Source organism: Myotis brandtii, unplaced genomic scaffold, assembly GCF_000412655.1.
Source record: "Myotis brandtii unplaced genomic scaffold, ASM41265v1 scaffold707, whole genome shotgun sequence".
Classification (NCBI taxonomy): Eukaryota; Metazoa; Chordata; class Mammalia; order Chiroptera; family Vespertilionidae; genus Myotis; species Myotis brandtii.
The window spans coordinates 1-13,505 of NW_005370773.1; positions in this window are offsets into that span (position 1 = coordinate 1).

A 13,505-nucleotide genomic window follows, 5' to 3' on the forward strand; every position below is an offset into this window, starting at 1 on the left:
TGCATATTAGCCTTTTATTATATAGGATTGGAGGAGGGGGGCAGCGCTGACTCTTTCCTTCTGGACATGAATTGGTCAGTGATCTTGAAATTTGTGAGAGGAGAAGCTGTATGACGAATGGAATTAAGACATTGAAAGAAGAATGGAATTAAGAAATGGTGTGAGAAAAACCAGGTCTGGTAGAAATTACTGAAGCCTGGATCAAACCACACCTGCAATTGTGCGCAAGACCATTCATATGTGAAGAACAAATTCCTGACACCTACAACTGGATGGAGTGACTCCTCTTCCCTGTTTATTCTTAATTTTTGGTGTCCATAGATTGTTTTTATTTTTTAATATTTTTGTTGATTTCAGAGAGGAAGGGAGAAGGAGAGAGAGAGAGAAACATCAAAATGAGAATCACTGATTAGCTGTCTCCTGCACGCCCCCCACTGGGGATTGGTCCCACAACCCAGGCACGCACCCCAGACCGGAATCGAACCTGGGACCCTTCAGTCCACAGGCCGATGCTCTATCCACTGAGCCAAATCAGCCAGGGCCACAGGTTGCAGCTGATCATGAAGTGCCATTTGCTCTCTAACCAGTAGGTATGGACATGGCTACACACAGCCCCGAACAGCCCCAAGCTTTCCCCTGAACCTGGCTCAGATGAACCTGAGTGATGGGTTACAAGGACCCTGTTTTTGAAAACTGTCTTCACACAGATGATAAAATGGAAAAATAGTGTTCAGGCTTTTCCTTGCCTTGAGCCCTGGGCCTGTTCTGGAGATGCCTCTCATCAGAGATTTGTCCCAACTCCGGGGGCCTCCTTGTTGGGAATTTGGCCTCAGGGGCTGTCATACCTGATGGAGTCCAGGTCCAAGTCCACTTTTCCCGCTGGGCCAGCCCCTGCCCCCCGAAGGCACTCTTGTCTCCTGCTTTTCTTCCTCCTGAGAGCCTCGCAGGGAAGGGCTCTGGGGGCGGAGGGCCTTCAGTTCTCTTGCATGGCCGGGGTTTGCTGGCACAGCCACCAGCTCTTATCACGTCTGCTTTCCTGGGTGGCACCCAGCAGTGGCTTGTCATGTGACTTCCTGTGACAGTGGCTCTGGCCCTGGCACAGATGCTGGGCTTTCCTCCTTTTCCGTGTGTGGTGTGTGACTGTCCTTGTGACCAGACCCCTGCACTGGTCTTGTCAAGTGCTTGGCTCTAGACACGAAAGAACGGTACGCAGTGATGCTGCTCCCTGGAAACACGCTCGCCGATCTGCCCTCTGCCCCCCACAAGGCCTGGCGCTCCTGCACCACGTGCCCCGGGGGCGTGCTCAGCGACCTCTCCAGGGCACGGCGCTGCACACCCAGTGACACTCCAGCTTTGAGCAGTCGGAGCTGCTCCAGTGGCTCAGGCTCTGGGTGGATGCACTGGGGTGGGTGAGGGCGGGCCCTCCAGTCCTCCTAAGCAGGGTGCACACCTTCCCTTCCAGAGAAGATTCAGTTACAACACGGTTTGGGGTTTCCCATGCAGCTTCTGAGAGCCCAAAGCGTCTGCTCAGTCCCAGAAGGATGACTGTACTTCTTCCAGGCTCAGAGGAAGCCGCCTGGCTTTTTGTGCTTTGGGTTCTCTCCCCTCTTCTCCACTTTGCTCTCCTGCTCTGGCTTCCAGGGGGAATGGCCAAGGGGCCCAGCAGCAGAGTGGAGGGCCTGGCCTCCTCCTGCCAGCGAGGGTTTCTGTGCATCCTGGACTCCACAGCTCCTGGGGCGGGGTGGGGGACAACTCTTTCTCTGGTTCCAGAAGCCTCTCTCTCCCTTTTAGACCTGGTGGTAAGGGCTCCCCACTGCCGATGTTCCAGGGTACTTCACATCCCATGTTTTCTCTTAACCCTGCCCACACCTCTGTCATAATGCCTTCATTAAACCGCCCTCCAAGACGCCGTCGGAGTGTGCCATCCTCTCCCTGCCAGGACCTGACCTGTGCATTGTGCAGAGTTCTAGTTATTTCTGATGTCGGCACCCCAAGTTGTTGACAAACCCCTCCTGGTGTCCAGCAGAACAAAGCCCCCTCTGCTAAGCCCAGCGCCTTTCTTAGGGAGTGATGTGGGTTATAGATTGATCAAATGTCTGTTACAAAAGTCTGCCAGCTTCTTCTTGTATATATTGTTGTTCAACAGCTTAAAGCTATTGAAAAATGCATGCAAACAACATTTTAATAGAACAAAGAAAGTGCCCGATGACACTGTCCTGATACCCTTGTATGTTAATAACAGGAAAGGTGCAAAGGGAAGGCCAAGTAAGATAGGCATGCATTTGCCAGGGAGCTGCACTGTAACACTCCTCAGGGCCTGGGCAGGAGAACAGACACATGGCCTGTCAGGTCTGGGTGACACAGGGAAGGAACTTGTCGGTCAGTCACACCTGGGAACAGGTCTTTGTCCAGGATAATGGCCACTGCAAGCACAGGAAGATCTGAAATACTGAAGATCCTGAACAAAGGAGTCTGCGCGCTGGCCCCGGGGTTTGCGTCCCCGGCTTGTAGGACTCTCACACGCCTGCAGTCGCTAATGGACTGCAACCCACCTGATGCTACACGGGACCCAGCTCCACCAGGAACAGAGACTCTGCACACAGGCTCTGCGCTGCTGAATCCCAGCGGCACCTCTTCCCAGACGGGATTAAGGGAAATGGGACTTCAGGACCAGGGATGTCATTCCACACAACTGAAGACCCTCATTCTCCCCTGCAGTCTCAGAAAGCCTTTTTCTTCAGGTGTCCTAAGAACCCCACTCCCATGAGCAACAGAGAACGGACATCCCTCCATTTCCCGGATAACAGTTTGACTCCAGGTGTCGTGTCCCATGTGAAGGAGAAGGACATCCCACTGAAGAAAGTTTTAAGCCCTGTGCTTTCTGGCATCTCAGTTTGTATCTTAGACAAGAAGGCTGCTACAGAAATGCAGTTAGCAACATTCTTGGGAAAACATGGGCCAGAAGAGAATTGAAGACCACATATCATCCACTGAACTTGATGACATAATTTTAGAGGCTGAGGCTGTGAAATGTTTAGAGTGAAGCTGTAGGAACACAGGAGAGTTCTCGAGGTGCAGGTTTTGATTTGGTTGGTTCATACAGGGAAACCCCGGGAGAGCTAAGACTTTGTTAAATACCTAACACAGTCCCTGCAAGAAAGATAAATGCAGGTGTTTAAGCACTTTACCTGCCAGCAAAAATGCAGTGAAGTAATTGAGTGATGGCTAAAAAAGAAAAAGAACCAAGGAAAACTTCAGGAGCAAATTATATAAAAACATACCAGCAAGTGGCCATTTCTGATTCTTCACCTGTGTGTGAGCCGCCAACAGCTCTCACCTGGGTCCGTGCAAGAACTTCCTAGCTGTTCCCCTGTCTCAGATGTGTTCCTTTAGGGTTTCCTTTAAAAAAATAGTTTTATTGATTTCAGAGAGGAAGGGAGAGGGAGAGGGAGAGAGAGAGAAACATCAATGATGAGAGAGAATCATTGATCGGCTGCCTCCTGCACGCCCCACACTGGGGATTGAGCCCACAACCCCGGCATGTGCCCTGACTGGGAATCAAACCGTGATCTCCTGGTTCATAGGTTGATGCTCAACCACTGAGCCACACCTGCCGGGCTAGGACCTACTTTTAACACAACAACCAGATGCTTCTTAAAAAAAGGTGGAAACAACCCAAAAGTCCATCAATTGACAAATGGATAAACAAGATGTGGTCTATCCATGTGATGGCATGAAACACTGACACATGATACAACATGGATAAGCCTTGAAAACACGATGTTACATGAAAGCCAGTCACAAAGGCCATCTACTGTAGGATTTCATTTACATGAAAGGTCCAGAATCCACAGAGACAGAAACTAGACTAGTGGTTGCCAGGACTACTAGTGGGCAGGGCTTCCTTTTTGGGGGTGATGACAATGTTGTAAAATTGACTGTGGTGATGGTTGCACAACTCTGTGAATGTACCCAAAACCCAGGAACCTGTACACTTTAAAAGAGTGAATTGCACGGTGTATGAGTTATACCCCAATTACAGCTACGAGAACAAAGACGACCTGTGTGAAAAGGTGGCTTCGGAGTCTGGATTAGCGTGGCTTGAGCAAGAATACACTCAGCTGGGCCACTTTACACGGAGAGTAAACATTCGTAGAATCCAGTAGCACATCATAGAGAGAGGATGACAGGGTCGGAGAAGCTGCTTAGGAACACGTAAGAGGAATGGCAGGGACTCCTCCGCCCACAACCTTCCGGGGGTTTCCATGCTCAAGTCAAAACCCAAGTTCCTGAGGTCCCCGCCGAGGCCGGCACTGGCTCCATGCTGCTGCCGGGGCTTCCGCCTCCCCCACGCCCGCCTCTGCCAGGGTCCAGCCCCAGCGGTCCAGGGGTTCCCAAAGGTGAGGACAGCATCGGCGAAGAATGAAGGACACGGAGACAGCGTTCAGATCATCAGCATAGTTGGTTTCTTTTTTTATTGTCCTGTTACAGCTGTATTTATACTACTTGATTCTATAAGCATGCCTCTATATCAGTGATGGCGAACCTTTTGAGCTCAGCGTGTCAGCATTTTGAAAAACCTTAACTTAACTCTGGTGCTGTGTCACATGTAGAAATTTTTTGATATTTGCAACCATAGTAAAACAAAGACTTATATTTTTGATATTTATTTTATATATTTAAATGCCATTTAACAAAGAAAAATCAACCAAAAAATGAGTTCGAGTGTCACCTCTGACACACGTGTCATAGGTTCGCCATCACTGCTCTATATCATGGTATGTTTTGGGTCCTCCCTTGATCTTCTACAGTTCCTTGTTTTATGTTTATAGTTTCTTATCTGACCTTTGCTAAAAATCTTATCTCTATCTAGTTCTGTTGATTTTAATCCTATCCATTCCATTCCAAAGGTGGCCCTGGTTAGAACACATAGCGCTAAAAAAGGGGGAGCAAACATATTAAGAACAGTATGCCGTATATGCCAGGTCCCTTGAAACATTATGCTGTGTGGATGTTTCTTCCTGCAGTGACTGTGTTAAGCAGCAAGGGTGGAATGGCTTCCGGCACGCCTCGCCTTCCCCCCTCCATGCCCGTCTCTCCCCACCCCCCACGCCTGCCTCCTGTGGGGCCCTCCTCCCGGGCCTGCCTGCAGGGCTCGGCAGGGTCCTCTCCTGCGAGGTGCACACAGCCCCCAGGGTGGTCTCTCACCAGGAGGCCTTTGCTCCAGGGTCACCTCTGCGCCACCTCCGGGACACCGATGTGAGGTGCTGCCCGTGGCCGCTGGAAATGGGGTCCTTTCACGGGGCTGTGAGGAAAGCTTTTTAGTAGATGCACACGTGGGAGGATGACATTTAGGGGAATAGAAATGGAGGCTGTCCCACCCCAGGGCCCTCTCCGTCTATCCTGCGGTGGGGAAGTCCATCCTGCCTGCCTGGTGCCCAGAGGGGCAGTGCCCAGGGGATCCGGGTCATGCGGAGCTTAGCCAGCTCAGCCCCTGCCCAGCCTGTGTCGCCTCAGGGCTCCCTCGGCGCCGCCCTGCTGGCCCAGGCCCCGAGAGGGGCTGCCCTTGGAACCCCCATGGCAGCTGCGCTGAGAACCAGGTGCTCCTTCAAAGTAACCAATCAGCTCCCCAGCCTTCGCAGGCTTCTGGGTCCTCCCCACCAATCCATTTCCCAGATCTCCTGGGGTTCTGTGTCCCTTATCCAATCAGATCCTTTCCCCAGGCTAGACTCCACCCCTCATGGGCACCATCTTAGTTCCCACTGCACTGCCTCAAAGTGCCTTTTTGGCCTCCACTGCACATGCACTCAGCAGGGGCATTTCTCTCATCTGAACTCGGGGCAGGAGGGCAGTTAATCCCCATGGCCGGCAGTGCCGAGGGGCCTGGGGAGCCTAGAAGCCCTGCATCTTCCTAGGAGGCAGGCTCCCTAGCTTGTTATGCTTAACTAGAGGCCTGGTGCACAAAATTCAAGCGTGGAGGGGAGAGGGTTCCCTCAGCCTGGCCTGCACCCTCTCCAATCCGGGACTGCGGGCTCCTAACTGCTGGCCTGCCTGCCTACCTGATCATCCCTAACCACTTTGCCTGCCTGCCTGATCGCCCCTAACCGCCTCTACTTGCCTGATGCCCCTAACTACTCTCCTGCCTGCCTGATCACCCCTAACTGCTCCCCTGCCTGCCTGATTGCCCCTAACCGCCTCTGCCTCAGCCCCTGCCACCTGGCTTAGTCCGGAAGGTCGTTCGGCTGTCCAGTCTAATTAGCATATTATGTGTTTATTAGTATAGATAATGTCTGATTCCCTTTGCTCCCTTCCTTTATTGATATTTAACTACCTATGTTAACAAAGGCACTTTCCTGATATTTTCAGCTTTTCTTTCCTGCTTCAGTTTTCTCTGTAGCACATATGACCTACTACATAGTTTACTTACCTTTTGGTTTATTGTCTGTCTCTATCCCCACCCAGAATGTAAGCTCTATGGAAGGGATTTTATTTTATTTTTATTTTACTGCTGTATCCACAGTACCTAGAACAGTGTCTGGTACATAGTAGACACTCAATAAATATTTGTTGGATAAATGAATGAAAAGCTACCATGTGTTCAAGAAGTCATTGTATGCAGCATAGGAAAACAGTAGTTATTAAGGAAATGCATCGTCCTGCAAATAGTGTAGGGACATGCCATGCAAGTTATCAAATAGGTTAAAATTCTTTTGAAGTTGTAGACTCTTTATTTGTACAACTTCTCCCTTATTTTTCCACTCTACCTCTCATGCAATTGCCTGGAGAATCATTAAACATCATTTAATAAGTGAGCCTTCACTGCTCTTAAGCCAGAATATAGAGTTGTCCACATGAGAAGTAGCTAAATTCCAAGTTAGTGGTTAAGAGTGGCTGTCCCAAGGACCTGAAAAGACATTTCTCAGAAGTGGGCATGCAGATGACCATAGATACATGAAAAGATGCTCAACATCACTAATCACCAGGGAAATGCAAATCAAAACCACAATGAGATGTCACCTCACATCGGTCAGAATGGCTACCATCAATAAATCAACAAACAACAAGTGTTGGTGAGGGTGTAGAAAATGGGATCCCTTGGGCACTGTGGGTGGGGATGCAGATTGGTGAAACCACTGTGGAAAACAGTATGAAGGCTCCTCAAAAATTAAAAATGGAACTGCCTCATGACCCAGTAATCCCTCTTTTGGGTATATATCCAAAGGAAATGAAGTCAGCATCTCAAAGAGATACCTGCACCCCCATGTTCTATGCAGCATTATTCACAATAATAGCCCAAGAGGAAACAACCCAAATGTCCATGAATGAATGAATGGATAAAGAAACTGGTTTATACTGTGGGGACTAAAAAATATTAATAATATTCCTCCCACCTTCTAAGTTCTTCTGACTGACCAGTAACCAAACTAACAGAGACAGATTAACAGAGGAAAATAAAAATTTAATACATGAACATGGGGATTTCACAAAGACAGATAAATTCATGAAAATTCCAAAGACAGCAAGGCAATGTTGGGTGTGTAAGACATTTTTAGACAAAGAGAAAGGAGGGAGAACGGGGTATTAAATTCCAGAAGAGAGACTGGACGATTGACAGGTGGTTGAGGAAGAGCAGGACACACATGGCACAAAATCCTTGCCAGTGACTCAGAAACAATGGGACACAGGAGTATCTGGCAGACACCAGCCTGCAGCCCTCTTGTTTACCACACTTACTTCACATTAGGCTAAGGTAGCATCCCAAGATCTCCTTCCTGAAGCAGGTTTCTCTGTCTGAATAGCTTGGGTAGGAATGGGGGGAGGGTCAAAGGTTTTTTCTGAATCTTTGGTTTCTTAATAAACACTTTGAAATCAATATCCCTGAAAGCAGATCCAGGGTGTCAGAATTTTGGTCTCTTTGGTACATACACAATGGAATATTATTTAATACTAGAGGCCTGGTGCACATATTCGTGCACAGGTAAGGTCAGGCGGCCCGCCCCGATGGGGGCCCCTTGGGCCAGGCTGGTGGGGGGAGGAGCCATGGCAGTTGGCCCCAATCAGGGTTGGGGGCAGTTGGGGACGGGGCCAGCCAGGGGGAGGGGCTGCGGGCGGTTGGCCAGCCAGCCCCGCCCCCTGGTCGAACTCCCAGTCAAGGGGACAATTTGCATATTAGCCTTTTATTATATAGGATGGTCTTTTGTATCTGTCTTCTTCTTTCATATAGCGTAAAGTTTTCAGACTTCATACATGTAGCACATGTCAGAATTTCATGGTTTTTTTAAATGGCTGAATAACATTTCATTGTTTGGATATACCACTTATTATTATTATTATTAAAATATATTTTTATTGATTTCAGAGAGGAAAGGAGAGGGAGAGAGAGATAGAACCATCAATGATGAGAATCATTGATTGGCTGCCTCCTGCACGCTCCCCGCTAGGGATTGAGCCCACAACCCAGGCATGTGCCCTTGACTGGAATTGAATCTGGGACCCTTCAGTCTGCAGGCCGACACTCTATCCACTGAGCCAAACCAGCTAGGGCTACCACATATTATTTATCCATTTATCAGTTGATGGACATTTGGGTTGTTTCTGTCTTGGCTGTTGTGGATCATGTTACTATTAAAATCCATGTACATATTTTTATATGGACATATGTTTTCATTTCTCTTGAACCTGGACCCAGCTCCAACACGGGGAGGGAACTCTGGACATGGGCTTTGCTTCTAGCTCTCCTGAAACCCCAGCTACACGTCTCCTGTGACTGGACCGAGGGAAATGGGACTTGGAAACACAGGGATTTAATTCCACGTAATTAAAAATAACCTGCTCTCCCATGCGAGTCTCAGAAAGGCCTTTTTCTCTGGATAGTGTAAGCAGTCCACCCCTGCAGCACCCAGTGTGGGAGAGGACACATTTCCGGTGTCATTTCCACCACACACACAAGGTAACTCTGTGAGGAGGTGGATGTGGTAATTATCTTGATTGTGGTAACCATTCACCATGTAGACACATGTCAAATCACATTGTACACTTTAAATATAGGCAATTCTATTTATCATTTATACCTAAATAAAGCTAGAAAGAATATTTTACAAAAAAGGAAATGAAAGAGGGGCTGCCCAGACAATACAATAGACTAGGCTTCTATGTACAATACTGATGGCTTTTTCTTGTTGACCTAAGCAACATCTAAACCTGTAAGAATTTTTGTGAGTTTATTTGAGCCAAACTGATAACAATTGCCAGGAAGCAAAATCTCAGCAGAGTGAGATAATGCTCCAGAGAATGGCAGTTTATACATTACAGTCAAAGCAGGGGCATAGGGGGTTACATGACATTCATTGGTGATAAATTAGGGAGGCGGGAGAAAGCAAAGACCGGAAATCACTGGGATTGGCTAAAAAGTGAATAGACACATGCTTCCTTCACAGAGGTGGGTACCGGATATTAACAATTGACATGATAAAAATAACAATGAGGGGGTTCGTGGTCTCCACAGAGTGGTGCTGTGCGTTGAGGGGTCTGGAAAGAAGGAAATTACTTTGACCTTCCAGCGATATGTTATGTTATCGTAGATGCAAAAAGACAATAGACAGGCTCAGTGAGGGTAAAGATCGACCTTTGTCATGGAAGATAGCAGCCTAGGACATGACTATCAGCCATGACCTGCCTTTAGCCAGAGAGTTTTAATTTCAGACCATCCTTTGTGGTTACTTTAGGCCTCTGAGTTTGTAAGGCCGCCAGGCAGGCCTCCCTGAGCTGTCAGGCTTAGTGTGTGGCCCCTTTTCCTCCAACTCTGCTGATGGCATGAATATATGGCACGTGTCTCCGGGTCACGGAGGCCTCCCATAAAGCTCCAGAGTCTAACTCTCTCTTTGAGATTCTCCAGCAGACACCAAGGTGCATTCCACTCTGCTGATGGCATGAATATACGGCACGTGTCTCCGGGTCACGGAGGCCTTCCATAAAGCTCCAGAGTCTAACTCTCTGTCTCTTTGAGATTCTCCAGCAGACACCAAGGTGCATTCCCCACGGCCACGCACCCTATATTTTACATCAAACCCATCGAAAGCACAATATTCAACTTTGCTGAAAGTCTCTCCGCCGTCTCATGTGACACTGAGATAGAGACTCAGTTTTCAGTTTACTGAGACCGAGGTTCTTTGGTGTTCATCTGGCCACCGGACTATTTTGTGTGCGGATCTGTAATGCCACAAATTCTTCATCTCTGAAATTGCATTATATGTTTACAAAGCAATCTGTATATGTCAAGGGTTGAGCATTCTGGGAAACATCTGTACTTCAGTTTCTAGGTAAAATAAAATGAGAAAGAATGGGCCTTGGGCTTGTAATATATGGAACTGGGAATCCAAAGTTTAAAACAAGGGTGAAGACTGAGAGACAGTAGCAGGGAAGGGCTGGGCCTGAGGAGGCTGCAGACCAAAGCCCCATTCACACCCGGGGGGATGAGCACCAGGGGGCAGGCTACCGCCGGGGGGCCCAGAGCCAGCGCTGGACCTACAGTTCCTGTAGGTGAATTACTTCAGCCCAGATGAATTTTAAAACGTGCCTCCCCCTGCGTAGGGTGGGCTGATTACCAAAAGGTTGAAGTCCGCTGGACCAGGCCAGATGGCTCTCTTAGTGACCAGAGTGAGGACTGGACTTGTCCCCACTGGTCAGCTTGGCCAGGTGGTTTGTGCGGTGCACACACAGCCCCAGGGCGGGGAGCCCAGGGCACCTGCTACCCGTCCCATTGCGGAGCTCAGCCACTCGGACGGCTGAGGAAAGCATTTTACACCGTGAATGAAGCCCAGGTAGATCTGTGTGTAAATAAGGAATGCTGTCCTGGGGAACGGTGACATGGGACTGGTAACACCCACCCGAGTCAGGATCTAGAAGCTTCACATGAGATTTGCTTATCTGACAACTTGGTTCCTTCCTTAGAGAAAAAATTAAATGATTGAACTGATCGGGGCTTCCGTGACATTTTAGCAGAACTTGAACGTACTTGTGTGTCTTCTAGGCTGACTTGGAAATTAACACTTGAATATATGTCAGAGGGACCTACTTGGTTTTAAATAGTCTCTTATTCTTTGTGATATATTGGTAACTATGAGTTAATTTAGCCCTAAATAGTTCAAAGTCTTTTCTGTTTGAGCTCTGAGAATAATGTTTTTCTTCTTTTCAAAGGTGTAATATTTCTGCTAACGGTAAAGGAAGATAACAAAGATAAGCACCTTCAGGGCTCTTTGAAGACAAAATGGTATTCGGAATCGGACATTCATTACTGTGAGGAGTCATCTCTACTCTGGGGCCTATGACTTGAGGTTTGTTTGTCTGGTGCATTTCTTTGCTGAAACTTCAGGTGCATACATGGCCATTTTGAAGAGCAGAGAGATGAGCAGCTGCTATTTGATTTCTAAATCTTCTCAGAGGCATTTAGCAATTTGCCACCGGTTTGGTTAAGTTTATTTTCCATACTCTAAGGTGAAGGCAGGATGGTTGTTACCCTCTCCCCACACCTCAGAAATAGGGTGTTTCTTCGCTTATACATTCTTGGGCCTCAGAGGAGGAGGGCAGAGGTTCCAGAAGGGTTAGAAACAAAAGTGGGGGTGGGGAGAGAGGCCCTAATTGCCTGGGAACAGGAAACCGTGTGAGAGAGTTGTGGGTTTAGGATTGCTGGCTTAACAGTGGATTATTTTACCTAACTCTCGGTGCTGTGACAAGAATGAAGAAGATCATGGGTACAAAGAGCTTTGAAGTGTCTGGTCAATGTTAGCTACTGTGCTATTTATTCCCAGGATTCCGTGTGGGCTCTCCAGTATATGGGAGGATGTGTGTGCCCAAGGTTATGGGGGAATGACCGCGTGGTTGGCCACTGGGCCCAGTGAGCTCTTTAGGATTTAGGCTGAGGAAGGAGTGGCGGCCCTGGGAGAGCCCAGGGGAGGAGACAACTTTGCCACAAGCGCTGGGGACCGGCCACCACTCTGGTAGCTCCTGGGGCCATGGCCTCACAGCTCAGACTTTGGCAAGGGAGGTATGCGTGTGGTGTTGTGACGCCCTGGCTTTTCATGACTTGCATTCCACTCTTGCAGCTCTGACGAATTGTGAAGCGTTTTGTTCCTCCTTGAAGCATGTAGAAGTACAATCACAGAGTGTTTCCAAACTGATCGCCACAATTAATTTTTAAATTGCATTTTATTTTTAAAATTATAATCCCTTATTTTGAAACAGCGTAAGTTTCATGAGTTATATATACCTTTTCTGTATACCCGCCACCCCATTTCCCTCAATCATATTTTCACAACCCTATACAGTGTCAAACCAGGAAATGGCTGTTGACATAATACTATTCAATTTACTTATTAATTGCTTAATTGCTTTAATCTGGGCATTATCCAGAAGCAGCTACCTCAAACCTTGGAATTCCTGGCCCAAGAAGTTGCAATTAGGCTCCATGAAAATAGCCAACAGCTTATACTTTGGAAATTTCCATGGTGACATCCCCTTGTTGTGAGGGGTCAGTGTGAATTTTCTCACCATGGACACTCTTTCTTGAAACCATGAGTGTGGTTCCAGGATAGCTTGTTGGAGGGAATTTTGTTCTTCATTTGTTTGAGCAAATGAGGTAGCAATCATGATAGGGACCAGGAAAATCATGTCAAACTGATCCCATTGTCATAAAATATAATAAAAGATGAGGGACTGTTAACCAGACAATAATATTTAAAGGACCTGCTGATAGTAGAAGAGAACCCAGCTCTTTGCTCAGCTTTGTGGAGGGAATTGCTTTGGATATGAAAGTTGATGGCTGGGGGACTTATGGACTGAAGAGGGGCGTAACCTCAGTATTGTATACAAGGAAAGGAGAGGCAATTTGGGTGGAGGTGAGTGGTTGGCAAAGAGAAGACAAAAGCTAGCCCTCTTGAAGAATAGCAATATTATGAAGGACAAAGTTGAAGACATGGGCAAAAAGGGGAGACTCATACGAGGGCAGTCATAAGCACTGCCCATTGGTGCTCTCCTCAGCCAGCCATGTGCTATCCCCTCAGCCCGCACTGGAACCTGGAGTGGCAAGTGGTGGTCTTATTCACAGGGGGAAGCTGAGGCTTGGGTGTGACGTTGGAGGTGGTCAGAGAAGAATGGGTTTTAAAAAGGGGATGTGGTTGCTGTCCTACTGACATTCTGGACACTCTCTCCTCTGCTCTGGACAGTCATCCTCTTTCCAAGTGTTGTCTCGTCACCTGCAAAACAGGTCTCCTGTTCACCCACTCCTGTGCGCCTCCTCGGCCACCACTCTTGGTTACCACCCTGTCTCCCCTGCACATGGCAACAGCTGAGGCCCTCTCTTCCTCTTTTGCCTCCTGCCAGCCTGTTTTTCCAGGACGAATGTGCATCTGCTACAGGGATTCCCTGCAAAGGCTCCCTTCAGTGACCGTCACATCCAAACCCTGATTGTGGCCCACAGATCCCAGCGTGGCCGGGTCTTCTTCACCGCC